Source organism: Danio aesculapii, chromosome 1 (assembly GCF_903798145.1).
Source record: "Danio aesculapii chromosome 1, fDanAes4.1, whole genome shotgun sequence".
NCBI lineage: Eukaryota > Metazoa > Chordata > Actinopteri > Cypriniformes > Danionidae > Danio > Danio aesculapii.
This window is the reverse complement of record NC_079435.1, coordinates 25,451,959-25,473,327: the sequence shown is the minus strand read 5'-3', so window position 1 is coordinate 25,473,327 and position 21,369 is coordinate 25,451,959.

Below are 21,369 nucleotides of genomic sequence, written 5' to 3'. Positions count from 1 at the left end.
CCTCAGGACAGTTCATATACTCACTCTGAAACCACGTAACTTCCACTTCTATGACCAGCACAGGATGCAGCAGACAGTTAACCTAAAAAGGCACATAAGGAACTTGATCAGTTTTGTAAATCCCCTTTTAACTACATTCTATTCTTCATATCCAAATGAACAGGTTGTGTGGACATTGTGTAGGAACAAGTGTGCATTGTGGTTAAAAGATTTTATGTGCAATTCCTCACAACAGTAATTTCACCATAGATATGTCTATTTCTAAATTTAACAGTAGTTTTCAAAATGAATTTACAGCATTTGGGGTAACAGCACTTATTTTACAACATTGATTTTCATCTTTGGGGGGAACTTAATAATTTGGGGGAAATTAATAAAAACAAAGGTTCCCGACAGGGGTTGCACAGTCTAGTAATAGCAGTAACAATTCATTCATTCATTTTCTTTTTTGGCTTAGTTCCTTTATTAATCTGGGGTCACCATAGCAGAATGAACCGCCAATATATCATATTTTACACTGCGGATGCCCTTCCAGCTGCAACCCATCACTGGCAAACACCCATACACTCCCATTCACACACATACACTACAAACAATTTTAACTTACCCAATTCACCTATACCACATGTCTTTGGACTTGTGGGGGAAACCCGAGCACCCGGAGGAAACCCATGCGAACACGGGGAGAACATGTAAACTCCACACAGAAATGCTAACTGACCCAGTTGTGAGGCGATCGTGCTACCCACAGCACCACCGTGACGCCAAGTAGTAATAAGAATAATAATAATTATTATTATTACTATTATTATAAATAGTAATTATTTCTCAAAAGAACGTTAGTGAAACTTTTCAGAGTAACAATTTAAAAATCATTTTAATCTAATGAATCTTTTGTTTGATAGAAACTTTCTATCGATGTTTAAGGTTCTTAGTCGGAAGGCAATAACATTTTTAAAACCTTTTGAAAATATCACTTACAGACGTAAAGACAGTCACAGTGTTTCCTAGGGCAGCAGGACATAAATTAGATCCATGTTTAGTTTCTGGTTGTCGCACACTGGAAATCTGGTAATACAATCAAGAGTTTTTTATGTAAAACCACATTTAGACACAAGGTGTCACTGTAGGTATAAGAAGACAAGCAGTTTGGTGCAGAACTCGTACAATACATACAATAGAATCATATTATAAGAAACAAATCAAACACAACTATGTTAATAAATATTTATATTTCTGTAACAGTATGTGCACTTTGTATACTTTAAATATATCTAATGTTTAAAAATCTAAATATTGTATATATTTTATTATTCAATTATTGCATCTAAGGGTCTAAAGAAAATGTAAATATCTAAATATAATATATTTGCAATATACAGATATATTAGTGCTCTAGTGTTACTGTTTGTTGAAATAGTGTGGACTGCTGCAAAAAATGTGTACATCCACTCCCGTTAATCTTACTTGCAAACTTTATTTACTAGACATTATTATTTTGGAATATACCACAACCAAAATAAATGGTGCCAGCAGGAAAACTGTGCAATTTTGGTCAAATATGAGTGAGACTGTTTCAGACAAGTTTCAATCCTGTTATTGGCACCTATCATTCTTCTATTACTTTTTTATTGTTTTTAATATTATTATAACTTGCCTTTCTGTTGGGTGGGCCAATACAATGTTCAATAAATAAAGAATTAAAAATATTGTGGACTTGCTAAATCTAATGCAATTCTGAACGTGTGCTTACCACTTTTAAAATAACACTTTTTTATACTCATTTAAAAAACTGCTAAAGGGTCGATAATATTTCAAATAAATGATGTTTATAACTTTCTGATTTTAGAGACATTACTACCACAAAATCAGCAAATGATTTCTAAAGAGTCATGTGACACTAAAGACTGTAGTCATGGGTTTCTGCAAAATGTATCTTTTCCATCTAAGCAAAATATTTCTTAGAAAAGAAACAACAGAATTTATTATAATCAATGATTTTAAATAGTAATATTTAACAATTTAATTTTTTCACCCCTATTTTTGATCTAATACATTTTTGGTCTTTTAATCTATAAATAAATAAAGAATAGCCTACTGGAAAGCCTTCTTGCTAAATTAAAATAAAAAAATCTATCAACCCTTCACTTCTGACAAGCACTTTATGTTTGTGAATGGAGTTTATTGGAAGCTTTAAAAGCCTCTTCATTCTACTATACTAATAAGTGCCCCGTTTGGCACAAGTACCTAACCAAAAATTGTATTTAGGCCAGGTTTTGTCCACTTCGTGGGGACCAAATAAAACATGTACATGATCTTGACATGTGGGGACCAGGGAAAAAGGAGCGCAAGTCTGTAAATGTTTGAAAGTGTGTGTGCTTGTTGATAGAGGGAGGTTGTATTTTCATTTATTACTGTTTATTTCCTCATGCCAGAGGTAATCAGTGAGAGGATTAGTGCTAACTGCCACCCAGTTAGTAGTCTGAGTGAAAAGAGCCCACCAGCAGAACGGTAAAGCAGGAGCTGGGGCAGCGGCTCCCTCTGTGGGCCTGGCCACGCAGCTCGCCCTTGAGGCTCTGTAATCTAGCTCTGAATGAATCCAGTCTCTGCCACTGACTGCCACATCAGAGCTCAAGTGCTGGCCAGCGTGGATGAGCTAATCGTTTCTCTTGGAGGTGTTGGGATAGCAGAGAAGCGAGTAAATTAGAGAGAAAGAGAGAGAGAGAGAGAATGGGTGTGGAGAGAGACCACCCACCCAGCAGATTCAGGATTCGGGAGGCCCAGACGCAGAGCTCCATTCTATGACCCTCTGTGCCGCCCGGAGCTCCAAGGTGGACCCTTCGCAATTGTGCTGCTGCCCCAATGTCCCCCAACCCCCACCTCTTCGAGCGAACACAGGCAGAAAAGAGGGGGTGGTGGTAAACAGCCTGTCCCTGTCATACCCCCCCACCCCACTCTCTCTCTCTCTCTCTCCTTCACAGTACAATAGGAGGGAATGCAGTGGCTGAAGCACTTTTAGAGTGGCCAAATGCTGCAAAGGCTGAATGAAACATCTGTGGAGGCACATAGCCTAAGGGGGGAAACGCTATTCTGTTGTGCACCAAACTGCCAACCTGTTTTTCGGACTTTTTTTTCCTTGATTTTGGCAAATGTGAGCATACTGTATAAATGATTTTTTACAAGGGTGCGAAAGATGTGATTTTATGTGTTTTGTTGTTCGGGGAGCAGATTCCTACATATGTTTTCCACATCCTTATAACTTCATACATATTACAAGCTGTCGGAGAAATGTAATGATTTTGTGGAAGTTATAAACTGGATACGCTGAAGTTAGAGAAAAAAAATAGGAAAAATGGCCAAAGAATGTAAAATAATTAATTTTATGCCATTTTAAACTAGAATCAATGTCTTTTTATGTTTAGACTGAGACTTCAATAAAAACCTGTTTGAATGTAAATACTCGAACCATGTGGTTTGCCTTAGAAAGGTTTTGTTTGTGCCTGTGCGTGTGTGAATTAATTCGCATTATAAGCATGTCCTCGTAATGATATAATAAATGTGAGAGACTTGTTCTGTTTGTAATATTACCTCTCCGAAGCACCTCTGGGATAGGTACGACACTCAGACATCCATCTGGTGTTTTAGACAGTTCGCCCATCTGCTGTGTCATCTGTATTTTTCCTGAGATGTTTATCAGATGTTTGTACACAATAGTTAGAATCCAATGCTTTCCAGATGATGAGCTCTGTGACAAAGTATGACATACTCAACCCACATTTCCCACCAGTTCTTTGTAGCATTATTTTAGAGCAAAAAAATGATACCAGATTAAACGGTGACACGTTACATTAGAAATCAGGAAATTAAATTAGACCTTCATCAATAACTCATTCTTCAAGAGGACTAGTTAGTGACTTGTAAACAACATACAGCACTGATAACATCTTTGCAATGTAACTTTGGATTTTTATTGTTGCCTTAAATGATTAATTATAAATTTTTATATTTATAAGCTGCACATTCACACTTGTCAACCTGCACATAGTTATTTAGACAATAATAAGCATACGATAGGGTTGGGAGATTAATCAAAATAAATTTGCAAATGCGATTAAGCAAAAAGCTGTGATTGTTTATTCAGCTGTGTTATTTATTCAGAGAAGCACAATTGTGGGTTTACTATATGCCACAAATAAGAAACCTAGGATCCAAGATTTACCTGCATTCATTGGATTCAATTTTTTGTAGCTTGTCAGTAACTATAACTCTGTGTAGCTCCATCCGAAAACACTTGCTGGAGATTTACTACTGATTAGAGAGCCGACTGTACTGACAAAATGAATGAACATCACATTTGCCTTTGATTAATCGCCCAGCCCTTTTATACAATGTGATCATTAGGACATAAATACAGCCTCTTCAAATACCTCTGTGTACTTGTCCTAGTGGATATTAGCAAAATGCAGCTCTTTAAAGTTTGATTCAGCCAAAAAGTAGATATTTAAACAATAATAGCACCTTTGAAGATGCCTACTATAAATATATAGCATGCTAATTAGGCTTGACACTGTCAAACTGTATCATAAAGGTGGTTTTTATGTTTCACTATATTCCAGTTCTTCCTATGTCATATTATACAGTACTTACTTACTTAGTTCCAGGGCCAATCAATTAAAGTTGATATTTAGTCGCACCCTGTTGGTGTTTTGTAACATTTAATTTTTACGAGGTGGGTCATTATCCCAACACTCAACACCCATCCTGGTGGACCATGACATACACAAATACACTAAGGACAATTTAGCTTACCCAATTCACCTATAGCGCATGTCTTTGGACTTGAGGGAAACTCACGCCAACATGGGAAGAATATGCAAACTTCACACAGAAATGCCAACACAATCTCACGGCAATTCGTAACTTTTTGATTTAGTGGCTAATTCGTACGAATTTGTACGATCTAATTCGTACAATTTAGTACGATTTGCTCATCCGCCAATGACGGTTGGATTTAGGGGTGGGGTTTGGTGCCACGCCTCCTCTTTAAAATCGTACAATTTCGTACGACTGAACTCGTACGAATTCACCACAAAACTGTCAAAGCGTAAAATACTTACGTTTTCTTGTGAGATCAGGCTGGAAATGCCAACTGACCCTGCCGTGGCTCAAACGAGCTACCTTCTTGCAGTAAGGTGACAGCGCTACCGACTGCGCCACCACATCGCCCAAGTCACATTATAGTCAATATAATTTTTTTTTTTAATCTGAAAATGTTTACAGCACTAAATATTTTTTGCACATAAAAAAAAACTAATAAATGTGAGAACAATTATATCTGATTCAGTGTTTTCAACAAATTAAGATCTTTTCAGTTAATCTGGATGAATTCACAAAACCAATCTGCATGAATGATTTGAAAATCAGACTGGCTTGTTTTTCAAGTTCAACCTGCTTAACTCAGTGCTCTGGCTATAGTAGTTACCATAGTAGTAACCATAAAAGATAGTTGTGTTGATTTGTTTTTTTTTTCAACTCAGGTGATCCCCATAACAACAAAATAATAATTTAGCAATAGAAAAGCTTTAGAAGGCCCTGGCCTTTCCTTTACTTTCTTAGAAACTACAGGACTATTGGGGGTTGATATGTATTTTTAATGCAGAGAAAGATGCAAGTTTTACAGCACAGCACTTTTGTCTTTTAAAAACCCTTTTGTCTGAAGTACTACTTGCTTACGCTGTATTTTAAGTTGTTTAACAGCTAATCTGCTATTACCAATTTGATTTCTCATTATCAAATTGTATGTTAAATTTTATTTGTTCAAAAATGTTATGTAATAAACAGCAGTAGTTATTATAACAGTAATTCAGTTATAGTCAGATAATTTAAAGCTGGAATATATCCAACATTAAAACTACATCAAATATACAGATATTTACTTTGCTTTCAGCTAAAGCTGTTTGCTTTGGAACAAATAATAGTACTAAAGATTGGTCATCAGATATACTAATTAAATTGTATCTTGTTTAACAACCATAGAGACATCAGAGCAAGTGGTAAACTGTAGATCAAGATGCATAAACAAGACATGTTACATAAAAATAGTATTAAAACATCCAAAATCAAACAAAAAGTGCTTAGGGGTACCTTAAATAATGTGTCTGTGCTCTTTGGGTAAGTTTCCGAAAAAAAACCTGCATAAACGAGTCCAAGGCACTCGAAAAAGTGGAAAAATATAAAAAGATATACATTTTTTTTTCTCATTTTTCGAGTGCCCTGGACTGATTTTTGTTGTTCAGTATTAAAATGTATTTGCTAAGTTGTGCACAGTACAATAGGTTATACTAAAGCATACTTATTTTTTATGGTGTATGATAGTCTAATCCAGTCTAGTAGGCGAAGCTATTACGCCGTTGGAACCAGGAGTTGTTGGGGCTCCAGTGTGTGTCTGTATAGCCACTTAAGATGAGCTCAGCTTGGTAATAGCTGAGGTTTGAACTTACAAGACTTCTAATGCCAAAAGGTCAAGAACTGTGAGCATTCAAACCTCTGGCCTGCTGCCTCTCCTTTATCCCCCTCTTTATGAAAGCTTCCTGAGGGCTGCATTTGACAGGCGCTCTCTGCAGAGTCTGTATAAATCATTGTTCACATTGTTTCGCTTGCTTCTGCTTATATGCAATGCTCTGTGAGTTTCCTACTCAAGCAAAACTAAGAAAGAGAGATTTTATTTGCAGGTGGGTTATTGGGGAACCATAAATCATATGCGTTGTAGCTGCTGTTTTCCTTGCTAATGATGCATTGCGGTTGAAGATCACATTAGCTGTAGTTGAATCTACTTGTGTGATCTTGCAGCAATTTGCACATCTTTACCAGACAACCACGAGTGGCCATTTATATAATTTGTCACATGTGTTTTTTCCATCACTTTTGCGTAAGTAATTTGTTAGTTGCAAGAGGTTTTTTGAAGAATGTCCAATCAGGAATATAAAATGCTTTTTCTTTAAGACCACACAAAACACATCCTGTTTACAATTAATGCTTCCACAAAAGCCACATTAGAAAACAATCTCCAGAGAGGCCAAAGAAAAGAGCAAAGGATCAAGCGAAGGATAAATAACTGGAAGTTTGAAGGGAAGAGATGCTCATTTTGTGTTGTCTGTGTGCTTTTCTTTCTCTGGAAATACAGTTTCCAGAGCCAGGCTAGTTATCACACATTTTGCTAATAAGAAGAACCCAGTTACTGAGACAGCGAATCATGATTATTACTGAACTTAACAGGTCTTTTAATTCACAGGGACTTCGAGATCAGTTATTAATTATTTGATTAATTGTTATCCTTTTTCACTAAACATTTGTTCTTCTTCATAGATATATACACTAGATATCGCATACTGATCCTGAGCATGCTTCAATATTGCCGCCACATTTGTATAGGGCTCCCAGGACAAATGTCATTCAACTGCACTAGTCAAGACTAAAGCCAATCAGAAGATGCTGGACTTTTAGCGCTGTGTACAGGTGTAGTAACGAGCAAACAAAGAAAACAAAGCATAAAGGCATAACATTTCATAGGTAAGATTTAATTTTTTATGATGTTGTATGTTACGAACATACAGTCATGTTATTGATGATAATACAGTCACTTACTGCACTGACCATAAGGCAAAGTAGCACCAACTTGCAGTAAATTCTAGGCTTATGCTAGTTTTGTTGAAAACAATCTAATCCAGGCTCATTCTGAAAGCGTACCTCTATATGCATTTCTGTTATATATACATTTGTTTTCGTGAATCCACAAGAGGCAGCTGTGTTCGCTTTATGAGATCTCAAATTTCTCTTGCGAGTGCCATTCGCGCCTGCTGTTCTTGTGTAAATCCACCAGAGGCCGCTGTCGACTGAAAATTTATTTTATTATTATTTTTTTTTGAGGTTTTCATCTTTATTGTGATAGGACAGTGGAGATTTAGAGACAGGAAAGTATGGGGAGCAGAGATATGGGAAGGGTCGACAAAGGACCTCGAGCCGGGAATCAAACTCGGGTCGCCGTGAACACCTGGGTGCCATGTGTCGACGCACTAACCATAAGGATATTGGCGCCTATATCTACTGACTGGTTGACTGACTGACTGACTGACTGACTGGCTGACCAATCGACTGGCCCACTCTTATCCTTGAAAGCAGCAGTGTGTGTGTAATAAAACCTGTATCAACATGGCCATGACTGTTTATGCTGAGAAATCTGAGATATAAAAGAATGTAAACCAACCCAGAGATAGGTTCTTTTTCACTAACAGCTAAGACATTATGGGCCCTATCATACCCCCGGTGCAATCAGGCACAAGACGTGTTTGGCGCGATTTGTTGCTATTTTCAGAGCAGCGCAACCCTAATTTTCATGTTTTGTGCCATGTTGTTTAAATAGCAAATCCATTTGCTCAGGGGGCTTTTTCAGTTAGAATACGAATACGACGTGTGTTTGGATATAACTCAGTTTTCTGACCACACTTTGTTATTATTGTTCATTTATTTATTCATTTGCAAATTAGAACTGAATTTAAAAATAGTTTTGAAACAAATCTTTGCGCTTAACAAATGAAATTAAATATGTAAACTAATAGATGTCTTCAGTTGGGTGCGTACAACTCCATTTTCTTATCCACAAAAGTAAAGAGGCCGAATGGAGGCCGAATGGAATTAAACTGTTTTCTCGCATGTAAAGTCTTCAGTTTTTCTATTCAGTTTTTCCACTTACAAAGTCCACCATTTAAATAGCAAATGCACCATGGCGCAACGCAACTGACTCTGAAAGGGAATGGGAGATGAGACTCTGATTGGTTTAATGCATGTTATTCTCAAAACACACCAATAACTCATTAAGAGAATAAGCACAACCCTGTTAGACCATACGCCGCAGCGCAGAGCGTATTTTTCCGTCCTTAAAATTGCAAAAGTGTATTCGGACACACCCTTAATGCTTTGCGCCATGCGCTTTAGACTTTGCGCCTAGATCGTTAAAATAGAGTCTTATATTTTTCCAACAGACAATCATGTTCTTTATCAGTAGTGTGAATGTTTTCAATTTAGGTGTTCTGTCATTTAACAAATGTTAGCACAGCACTACAACAACCCCAAATGACAAATAAACAACATCTTTATCTATCTATAGTAGGCTTGTGACCCTTTTCATCTTAAGTCATTATCGCTTGATAATTGGTGTTTAAAGCTGATAAAGTGTATTCTTTAGTAATGTGAAGTAAGTGTACTGAGTTTGACACTCCTGTTATAGAAGATTGTAGGACAGGAAATCCACATAACCTGCGATTTCAAAACATATACACAATTCAGTATGTGTACCTGGCAACTGGCAAGACAGCAGAACATTGATTGTAAGTTCATTCATTAGGGATGAAAGTCTGAAGCAATACTTTGGTCTCTATGGGAGTCCACCTGCTGAAAACACATGCACAGATTGAGGTCCACAGGAGGTACGCAGATGTTGCACAAGTTTCTCAATGTGAGGTGGGTCTTGGACTCATAGATAGCTCACTGCATATGGCAGTAATGCGGGAACTTGACATCATTTCCATTCTGAAATATGTGTGGCCAGAGAAAGGAGACAGCTCGATAAGTCAAAAACAACCGAACATCAAATGCGCAAAGGCCATGCTAATAATAGGCATAAAATCAAATGTGCTACACATTTTGGCTGCCTGTGTACTGTCAAGTCTGCTGATGAGTGATTTATATTGTTTTTCCAATCACCGCTTGCTGTTCATATGATCAGCTTCCGTCCTGCAGTTTCGTGCTCAGTCACTCCTTCAGAGGTTGTTTACCTCAAGCTAACCCAGGCCATATGAATATTTTTATGAAGAAGATCCCTCAGGTTTTCATTGTTTGGCTTGTGTATTTAGTTCAATCATTGTTGATTAAGTCTTGCTCTTGTCTTGTAGGTTTTCATCTCCACTTTAGACAGCAATGTCTGATTCTCCTTGATTAAAACCATAGATATATACACTAGATATCACATACGGACCCCGAGCATGCGTCAATAGCACTGCCACATTTGTACAGTGCTTCCAGGACAAGTGTCATTCAACCGCGCTAGTCAAGACATGTGACAGTACTACTGGATACTGGACTTTAGCTCTGTGTACGGCTGTAGTAACGAGCAAACAAAGAAAACAAAGCACAAAGGCAGAACATTTCATGGGTAAGATTATTTTTTACATTTTTATATGTTATGAACTTTTGTGCAAAACAAGTAGCGTTATTGAGGATAATATAGTTACTCACTGCATTCACCATAAGGCAAAGTAGCTCCAACTTGAACTAAATACTAAGCTTATGGTAGTTTTGTTGAATAAAATAAGCAAACAATGTAAATGAAATATGACAACGAGATGCTGCGCTGCCAGAAACTTGTGTTATTGTCGGCTCAGTGAACGAGTCGTTCATAACAAAGATTCATTCACAAACGAATCGCTCCCTCTGTTAGAATGAGAAGTGAAAGCAGGAGAGGTGGTGTGTTGCAGGACCCGGATTAGATCAAATTAAACAGGGAGAGTGGATAGTACATTTCCCTGCACACAAACACCCGCTCTTTGTCAGGAATGCCTTTGCTGTCACTTATCCATTAATATAGAAAAGTGATAGAAAATGATAATTTTCATAATTTAAAAAATATTTACATACTGACCACAGGGAAAATTCCCGATCATAAATATATGCATATTTGTGTATTTCTCTGGCTCTGGATGGCCACAGTCCTCCACTGCATCTTGGTCTTGCATTCATTTCAATGGAGGGCTACCCTGTATGAAAATGGCAGCTCTTTTGACGCATTCCTTCTAATAGACAACAACAGGGTAGGCGACATCTAATGTAAATATCTATGGATTAAAACTATATGTACTCTGGAACATGTATTAGTTCTCAAAGACAATCGTTTGTTATTTGATTGTTGTGTGTGTGTGTGTGTGTGTGTGTGTGTGTGTGTGCGCGTGTGTGTGTGTGTGTGTGTGTGTGTGTTTTATGAATACCTTTACTAATGACCAATTCACCCCTTGCCAATGCAGAGCTTAGCTTTAATTAGTAAGTGGCTAAGCAGCTTTGGTATTTATGTTCATTTCTTGTTTATCCCTCCAAGTCTAATAAACCACCTAGAATGAGCACATAAATCAAACTCTAAGCTAAAGCACAGTTTGCCTTCCTGCCCTCCTACTATAAGTCAATATTAATGTGTAAGAAATAAAAGTGTTTATAAATTATTAACTGTATGCTATATTTGTAAAGCACTTCTTACCGTTTTTCCAAAGCAGCTTAATGCGCATTATTACATTACAATCAAAATCCATGCATAAAATATATTTTCAATTAAGTTATATGATCATTGCAATAACTAAGAATACAATTTGTGTTTTGATCAAGAGTTTGCGCTGTTGGAGCTGGAGCTGCAACTCCTCTTGCAGCTGTTAAGCTGGAATTGCACAATTTCTGTATGCCTCAAGATTGGCATCCCAGGTTAGAAATATAAAACAAACAAAGGAAAATTAGCGTAGTTGCTGTTTATAATATTTGTAAGCATGATATATTTATGTGAATTTAATAGAATTGTATTTAACTTGATGTACTGGAGCATACTATTCTAGAGTTTAGAAAGCAGATGTGAAAATACTCTACTTCTTTTAGTGGACTTTGCTATTCTAGGTACTACCAGAAGTCCTGAGTTTTGAGATCTTAAACAGTGGTTTCGACTGTAGCAAGATACTGAACTAACTGAAGTTTGTTTATAAAGGATACAGTACAACCATGTCTTGAGGTCATGGAAGCATAAACTGACTTTTCAACATCTGAGAGGGATAATATGTTTCTTAGTTTAGTATTATTTCTGTCTAATATAACACCAATAACTTGTAAATTTAACATTGTAAGATCTGCTGTGTACAGATTATTGGCCCAATAAGTATTATTATTGCCTGAATATAATAGAAGAAAGTTAATCATCAAGTCTTTTACATATTTTATACACTTGGTTAGCTTAAAGAGATCCCATCAGGTTTTCTTAAATTATATTGTTGTGTATAATCTGCATAGCAGTGAAAGCTAATCCCATCCCTTCTAATAATGTCTCCTAACATGTATAATGTTTCCTAGCATGCTGCCTACTTGTATATTGAAAATTATAAGGGGCCTAAGACATTTCCTTGAGGCACTCAATTCTTAACTTGACTTGACAGTCCATTTACATTTACAAACTGGTCAGATATGGATGATTTAAACCACGTAAAAGCCTGTTGATGTATTGCAGGTATCAAACTCAGTCCATGGAGGGTCACAGCACTGCACAGTTTAGTTTCAACCCTGCTTTAAAACACTTACCTGTTTCAAACAAGCCTGATTGGTTTATCAGTAGTTTGATCAGGTGTTTTTAATTAAAGTTGAAGCTGAATTGTGCAGGGCTGTGGCCCTCCGGAGCTGGAGTTTGACACCTCTGATCTATGGTGTCAAATGCAGCATTAAGAACAAGTAAGACTTATTGTGAGATGCAGATTTAGGCCCTGTTTACACTAATATGTTTTAGTTTTAAAAAACGCAGAACTTTTGCTATGGTTACTCCCGCCGTCCACAGTATTCCAGAGTTTTTTTGCGCCCCGAAAACAGTGTGTTGAAACATTGAAGAGGCTGTTTTCACTTAACAAAAACGCTGCTGCCCGTGTCAGTGTGGATGGGGGAAGACGGCGGCGTGGCCTCGGATTGGGCCTTTTTCTCAATATCAAATACACTAAGTTTAGTCTTGCATCGTTTCCTTGTAAGTTCAGACTTCGCAAGTTTGAAAACTCCCGAGGACACTTTGGGTAAATCTTTCAAATGCAACAGTGTCCTTTATAAAGACATAGGCAGTATGCCTAACACTCAAAAACAATAGAATTTATTATAGAATGTACCTTAACCTCTTAGTTTTTCGTGTATTGTTAATATATAGTGTAGCAATATAACGTTATAAACCATATCAACATTCTTGGGATAACCAATTTAACAGGAGGATCTCTGGAGAGCAATAGCACGAAAGGTATGAGGTGCCAGAGTGGACAAAAGTCAAACGGACGCAGAGAGACTAAATATCCGCGCAAGAGACCGAATGTACGCACAAGAGAAACCGAGTACGTGTGAGAGAGACCGAATGTATGTGTGAGAGAGTCAGAGTGGACGCGAGAGAGACCGAGTATTGGCATGCGAGTATTGGCTCTGTCTCTCTGCATTCGCTTGACTTTTTTCCACTTTGGTGCCTCTTAGTAGTCACGTTGGATGCTGTCAAATCAAAACAATCTACTGTACTTTGATTGGATGTCATCCCGAATGCGCACACATGCACACATGATACAATCCATACATACACACATGATGCACTCTATACATATGCACACATGAGACACTCTATACATATACACACGATACACTCTATACAAATACACACTCCATACATATGCACACATGATACACTCCATACATATACACACCATACATATGCACACATGACACACTCCATAAAAATGCACACATGATACACTCCATACATATACTTACATGATACACTCCATACATATACTTACATGATACACTCTATACAAATACACTTATCATACAATCTATACATATACACACGACACTCTATACATATACACACGCATAATACAATCCATACATATGCACAAATGATACACTCTATACATTCCATACATATACACATATGATACACTCTATACATATGCACACTAAATACATTCCATACATATACACAGATAATACACTCTATACATATGCACAGATGATACAATCCATACATACACACATATGACACACTCTATACATATACACACATGATACAGTCTATACAAATACACTCACTCCATACATACACACACATGACACACCATATATATATACACGTATGATATACTCTATACATATACACACTAAATACATTCCATACATATACACAAATGATACATTCTATACATATGCACACATGTCACAATCCATACATACACACATGATACATTCCATACATATACACACAATACACCCTCTATATATATATGCACACATGATACAGATATGATATAGAACCCAGGTCTCTGGTGTGAGAGGTGAGTCACATAACCACTGAGCTACTAGAAGTTGATGAACGATGAACATATACACACATGATGCACTCTATACATATACACACATGATTCACTCCATACATATATACTCATGATTCACTCTATACATATACTTACATAATACACTCTAGACACCCTATACATATACACACATGATTCACTCCATACATATGCACACATGATACACTATACATATACTCACATCATACACTCTATACATATGCACACATCATACACTCCATACATATATACTCATGAAACATACTATACATATACTTACATGATACACATACACACTCTATACACCTGTACACACTCTGTACAACAGTAGTGGCAATTTTCTTTTAGGAGGCTCTCTCAGTGGTCAAGAAGACAAATTCTTACCCAAAGTGTCTTTTAAAGTTTTATTCTTTGCAAAGAACGTCACACGGTCATATATCAACAACAGTTTCTGCAGAGAGTGCGACGTAGAAACAGACTGCATTCTCTTTTTATCTGGTTTGTAATACCCACAAGGTCATCAATGACATACATGATGAATCACAGTTACATCAGCGCTCAAACTTAATTTTTGACCATCTACATTTCAGCCTTACATCCCATCGCAACATATAGTTTTTTAAATCACCATATACTTATCCAGATTTTGTCTGGTGATAAACAGATGTTAAAGTGGTCACACTTGGTCTAACTTAAACAGTACATCCATGGAAGAATAAAAGAACACACCTTTATAACTAGAACAAATGAGTATATAAAATGAATATAAGATGAATAAAATGAATTTCCACCACACCATACATATGCACACATGAAGACTATACACTCCATACATACACACACACAAACACACACACACACACGATACACTCTATACAAATACACACACACGATACACTCTATACGTATGCACACACGATACATTCAATACATATACACACATGATACACTCCATAAATATGCACACATGATACACTCTATACATATATACACTGAATACATTCCATACATATACACAGATGATACAGTCTATACGTGCACACATGAAACACTCCATACATTATACATATACACACACGCATGATACAATCCATACATATGCACACATGACACACTCCATACAAATACACACATGATACACGCCATACAAATACACACATGATACACTCCTGTCAGGGTCTGGTATAGACCCAGGTCTCTGGCGTGAGACCTGAGTCTTGTAACCACTGACCTACTGGAAGTTGATGAACCCAAACAACGAAAACGATGAACATATACACATTATACATATGCACATGTGATACAATCCATACATACACACATAATACACGCTATACATATACACATACACACTATACATATGCACACATGATACGATCCATACATACCCACATGATACACTCTATACCTATAAACAGATTATACACTCTATACATATACACACATGATACACTCCATGCATATACACACATGATACACTCCTGTCAGGGTCTGGTATAGAACCCGGGTCTCTGGCATGAGAGGTGAGTCACGTAAAAATGATGAACATATACAGACATTATACACTCTATACATATAGACACATGATACACTCTATTCATACGCACACATGAGACACTCTGTACATATGCACACTCCATACATGTCAACTCATGATACACTCTATACGTATATTCACATGATACACTATATACATATGCACATATTATACACTATACATATGCACACATAATACACTCTATACATATGCACACATGATACACTCCATACATACACACATGATACACTCCATACATATACACACTAAATACATTCCTTACATATACACAGATGATACACTGTATAGGTATGCACACATGATACACTCCATACTGTACATATGCACACATGATACACTCTATACATATACACACTAAATACATTCCATTCATATACATAGATGATACACTCTATACATATAAACACATGATACACTCCATACTTATACACACATGATACACTCCTTACATATACACACATCATACACTCCTGTCAGGGTCTGGTATAGAACATGGGTCTTTAGTGTGAGAGGTGTGTCACGTAACTACTAAGCCATTGGAAGTTGATAAACCCAACCAACGAATATGATGAAAATATACACACATTATACACTTTTTAAATATAGACACATGATACACTCTATTCATATGCACACTTGATACACTATATGCATGTGCACACATGATATACTCTGTACATTTGCACACATGATACATATATTCTCATGATACACTCTATACAAATACTTACATGATACACATACATGCTCTATACACATACAATACACTCTATACATATGATACACACGATACACTCTATACAACACACATGATACACTCCATACATATGCACACATGATACACTCTGTACATATACACACATGATAAACTTCATACATATGCACACATAATAAATACACTCTATACATATACACACTACATTCCATACATATACACACATTATATACTCTATACATATAGACCCATGATACACTCTATTCATATGCACACGATACACTATATACATACACACACTTGATACATTCTATACATATACACATACGATACACTCTATACATATATACTCATGATACACTCTATACATATATGATGCACTCTATACATATGCACACATGATACACTCTATACATATACTCACATTATACACTCTATACATACTCACATGATACAATCCATACATATGCACACACGATACACTCTATACATATGCACAGATGATACACTCTATACTTTTGCATACATGATACACTCTATACATATACACACATAATACACTCCATACATGATTCACTTTATACACATACACGCAATACAATCCATACATATGCACACATGATACACTCTATACATACACACATGATACATTTAAGAAATATACTCACTTGATACACTCCATACATAAACACAGTTTGTACACTCTATACACACGCACACATGATACAATCCATACATATGCACACATGATACACTCTCTACATATACACAATCCATACACATGCACACATGATACACTCTATACATATGCACAAGATACACTCCTGTCAGGGTCTGGTATGGAACCCGGGTCTCTGGTGTGAGAGGTGAGTTACGTAACCACTGAGCTACTGGAAGTTAATTGATTATGAAATGGAATAATTAATTCCTGGAATAGTCCTACTAAATCTATGAAACTAAAGAAATAACTTGCAAAATAGTTAATGACATTTAAGCTTGCATGAACAACAGAACACACAGGTACGAAATTCAAATCGAATAGATAATAAAAATTATTTTTAATAGAAGTCATAATATGTAGGCTAGCTTAAAGAAAACTGTTCTAAACACCTGCCGTGAATTTGTGGGGATATTTAAAAAAGCATATAGCATATACAGCCAACAAACCAACTTTTTATCCATTTGGAAAGAGAAAGTTACTAATAATAGTTCTTATAAAAGATGCATTTTTAAAATTAGCACCAAAACTGAGGCGTTCATTTTATAAACTATAAAACATCTATGCAAATTAGGCTAATGCAATACTATATGTAAAAAACCCGAAAATGGTATGTACTATAGTAGCCTATAGGCCATAAATCAATATATTGACTTGTTGTTTCTTCACGTGCAGCACGCGCATTGGACCGCGAGTGATTGAGACAGAGAAAAAGAAAGCACAGAAAGTCTAAGTTAAAATAAAATGCTTAAGCCATAATCTTTAAATAATGACTTCTGTTAAAATGTTAACATAGATTTGTGATCATAAACAATTACAGTAGAGAAATTAAATGCATATTTTCTGTGGAGCGATTTTAATTTCATTTCGTTTTTTTTTTTTTTTTTGAATGTGCGTGTGAAATATGCACACATAGCAGCAACAAAAATGTAATATGAGCTATATTTAAAAAGTATTGCAGGTCATTTTTAGATTTCTAAAAATCTTAAATAACTGCCTAAAATTAAAGCACGTTGATAAAATAAGCTTCTGTTTCAAAGCGGCATTCTTTCTTGTGCTTTTTCTTTTCAGTGCAGTTTTTTAAATAATATTTGAACAGGACGAAGTGATCAACTGGGTATTTTATAGCCTATTTATTTAGACAGCTGTGTTTGTTATCTTATACTATAGTTTATCTGACTGTAAGCCTATTTTAAGCTATGGAGCTCTGAGCATAATTCGAATTACAAATTTGCTTCCACGACCACGTCTTAATAATGCTTATTCTTGTTTTAATTAATGTTATACTTTAATAATTAATTATGAAATCAATAATTTGTTCCTCGATTAGTCCTACTAAAACTCTAAAAACAAAAGAATTAACTTAGAAATGAATTCATGGCAAAAAAAACCTGAAGAAAAGAACACATACGACATTCAAATGGAATAGATTGTAATATGAATTTTTAATTGAAGTCATAATATGTAGCTTAAAAAGCTATTCTGAATTTGTGCCCGTAATTTTTATTTGACGGGAAAAAAACATGATTTTTTCCAATCATGTTTTATTTTTTTTTGTCATGTTTTCCAGCATATATGCTGTTTTTTAAAAAGGATTCAATCAGTACTTTCGCTTTAAATTTGTAATGTAAGTGAAAAATATATTGGGTAGGCCTATTCATTTTATTTTATTATTTTTAATTTTTTCTATGCTGTTGGAAGTGCAGATGCGTCAAGTTGTTCTTTTAAAAGGCCTATATGATAAAGGTTCTGTATGCTGCTTTTTGCATGCTAAAATAAATCAGTATTTAAAAATGCAATACCTAATGTGTTAGACACAAAATAAAATTGTATTTATATAATAATTAAATTATAATTTAATACTAATCTGACTGGTTAAAGGTTATAGCTATAAGGCCAGACAGAATCTGCGGACATTTTTTGCTATTTCTGTGCAGAATTGTGTTAAAAATCTGCATATTTATATGGAATTATTTTAGGAGTATCATAACTAAAACCTTAATATATGAAATAAAAAGTATAACCTTTTTAACTTTTATTTAATGTTTACAATGCAAATCCATTTAGATCCACTTTATTTGGTAAACAAAGCAAGTCTCTCATATAATATATCTACTAAAAGACAGAAAATATTACTTTTCAAACTGTATTGTAAATAAATCCATATTTTCATATTAGTCAATAATATTACTGTAATTAATTTTAAATCAGAATAAACACACGTGAATAAACAGAATCAATGATGGGCTAAAAACTGCGGAAATCTGAAGGATTCCATGTGGGCCTAGTTATAGCCTATTCGGGTAACTGCACAGTTTCAGTGGTTTTAATTTGATTTCATTTTCATATATATATATTTTTTTGCATGTGTGTGTGAAATATGCACACATAGCAGAAACAAAAATGAGCTCCATTTAAAAAGTATTGCAGCAGATTATTCAGTTTTAATGCGTGTAAATCATGCTGCACTTTCTATGTTCTGTGCATTTGAATCGCACAGATTGTGTCCGCCATGTTTACGCCATGTTCACTTGGACAAAAACAAATCAATGGATACTTTATTAGAGATGTATGAATATGTTCGATAATAGAAATCCTATAAGCATCTTTGCACTTTAACATGTGTGCAATGACTTTTGTGACTTGCAGTGTAGCAGACTGCGGGTGACCAAACGGGCTCACTCTCACAAAACTAAGGACACAGCAAGCTCCACTATAGCCAGACAGTATTGTGTGAATTCTGGCTAAATCTAAACAAAAAAATTCAGTATGCTTGCAAGGTAAAACAGTGATTTGTCTCCAATTTTAAATCGTCAGCCAGGAATGTTTGTATATTAGTATGTTTTATGTCACACACATAATAAATAACACACACACACTGTAGACTACTTAATTTGCAAATAAAGTACACACTTTTTAAATATTTATTTGCTAATTTAATTGAAGTATGACTTGAACGATTTTCATTTCTGTGCGATGATTTTTTTGTATGTGTGTGTGAAATATGCACACATAGCATCAACAAAATTGGGAAAATGTAATATGAGCTAGGACCTATATTTAAAAAGTATTGCAGCGGATTATTTTAATGTGTTTATGCTGTTGACGCAATGCTCTCTGTTCTGCGCATTTGGTGTGTGTGTGTGCATGTGTGGGTGTGTGTGTGTCTGTGTGTGTGTGTGTGTCCACTCATCCGCCATGTTTGCTTGAACACAAACAAATCAACGGATACTTTATTAGAGATGTATGAATATGTGTTCGATAATACAATTCCTATAAGCAGTGCCGGATTAACCAATGGGCATTATGGGCACAGGCCGATTTCAGAGTGTCTATTAAGGCTAAGTGCAAATAGCGCACCTTGTTGGAATAAGCTATTTGAGCGAAGTATGTCTTGAATAATTTCCATTTCTGTGCAATTATTTGTGTGTAAATATCTGTATTTATTTATTTTTCATTAATCATTCATAGTGGATGTTGGAGGCGGAGGCCAAAAGGAGATTCTTATTTTGACTGGTTCATCATATTTCCCTTCTCAAGGGGATGTTTCATAACATTTTAACTAAATTAAAAGAAAAATAGTCAACTATTTAAAAAAATATTGGTTGTATATTGAATTCTTCATTTGCATTTTCATTTCATACAAACAGAACACTGAGGCAAAACGGTAAAGCTTTTATTGACATTGGGATTAATACATTTCTGCACAAAATAAGAAAACTACAGCTAGATTATTTAATTTTTCATTATTATTATTATTATTAATGATGATGATAAACACAAAATATTGTTTTTTTTTTCTAAATAGGCTATGTTTTTAAGCAGCAGGGTGGCACAGTGGTGCTGAAATCTACTTTTAAATAAATCTTTTTTATTTGTTTATTTATTTAGTTTTTTACCACTAGTTTCCCATTTGTAACGTCACGTGTGAGTTACAAAACTTTAACTCAAACCGGTTTGGCTTTATAGACCAAGCAGGGATCATTAGTATATGAAAAGCGGAATGGGGGTGGGGGAGGCTGCTGTCTAGCGAAGTGAAAAACCAAAGGCCTTCTAAAGTTTTGCTTTTGAACAAAGGACAAAGAGTTCAAGAACTGAACTAACCTGAAATATTTGCCTGCTATCGAGCATTTTTGTATTTAACAAAAATGCTCGATAGCAGGCAAATATTTCAGTTCAGAAGGAAAGTTGCCCCTTCTCTTATAACTTACAAATT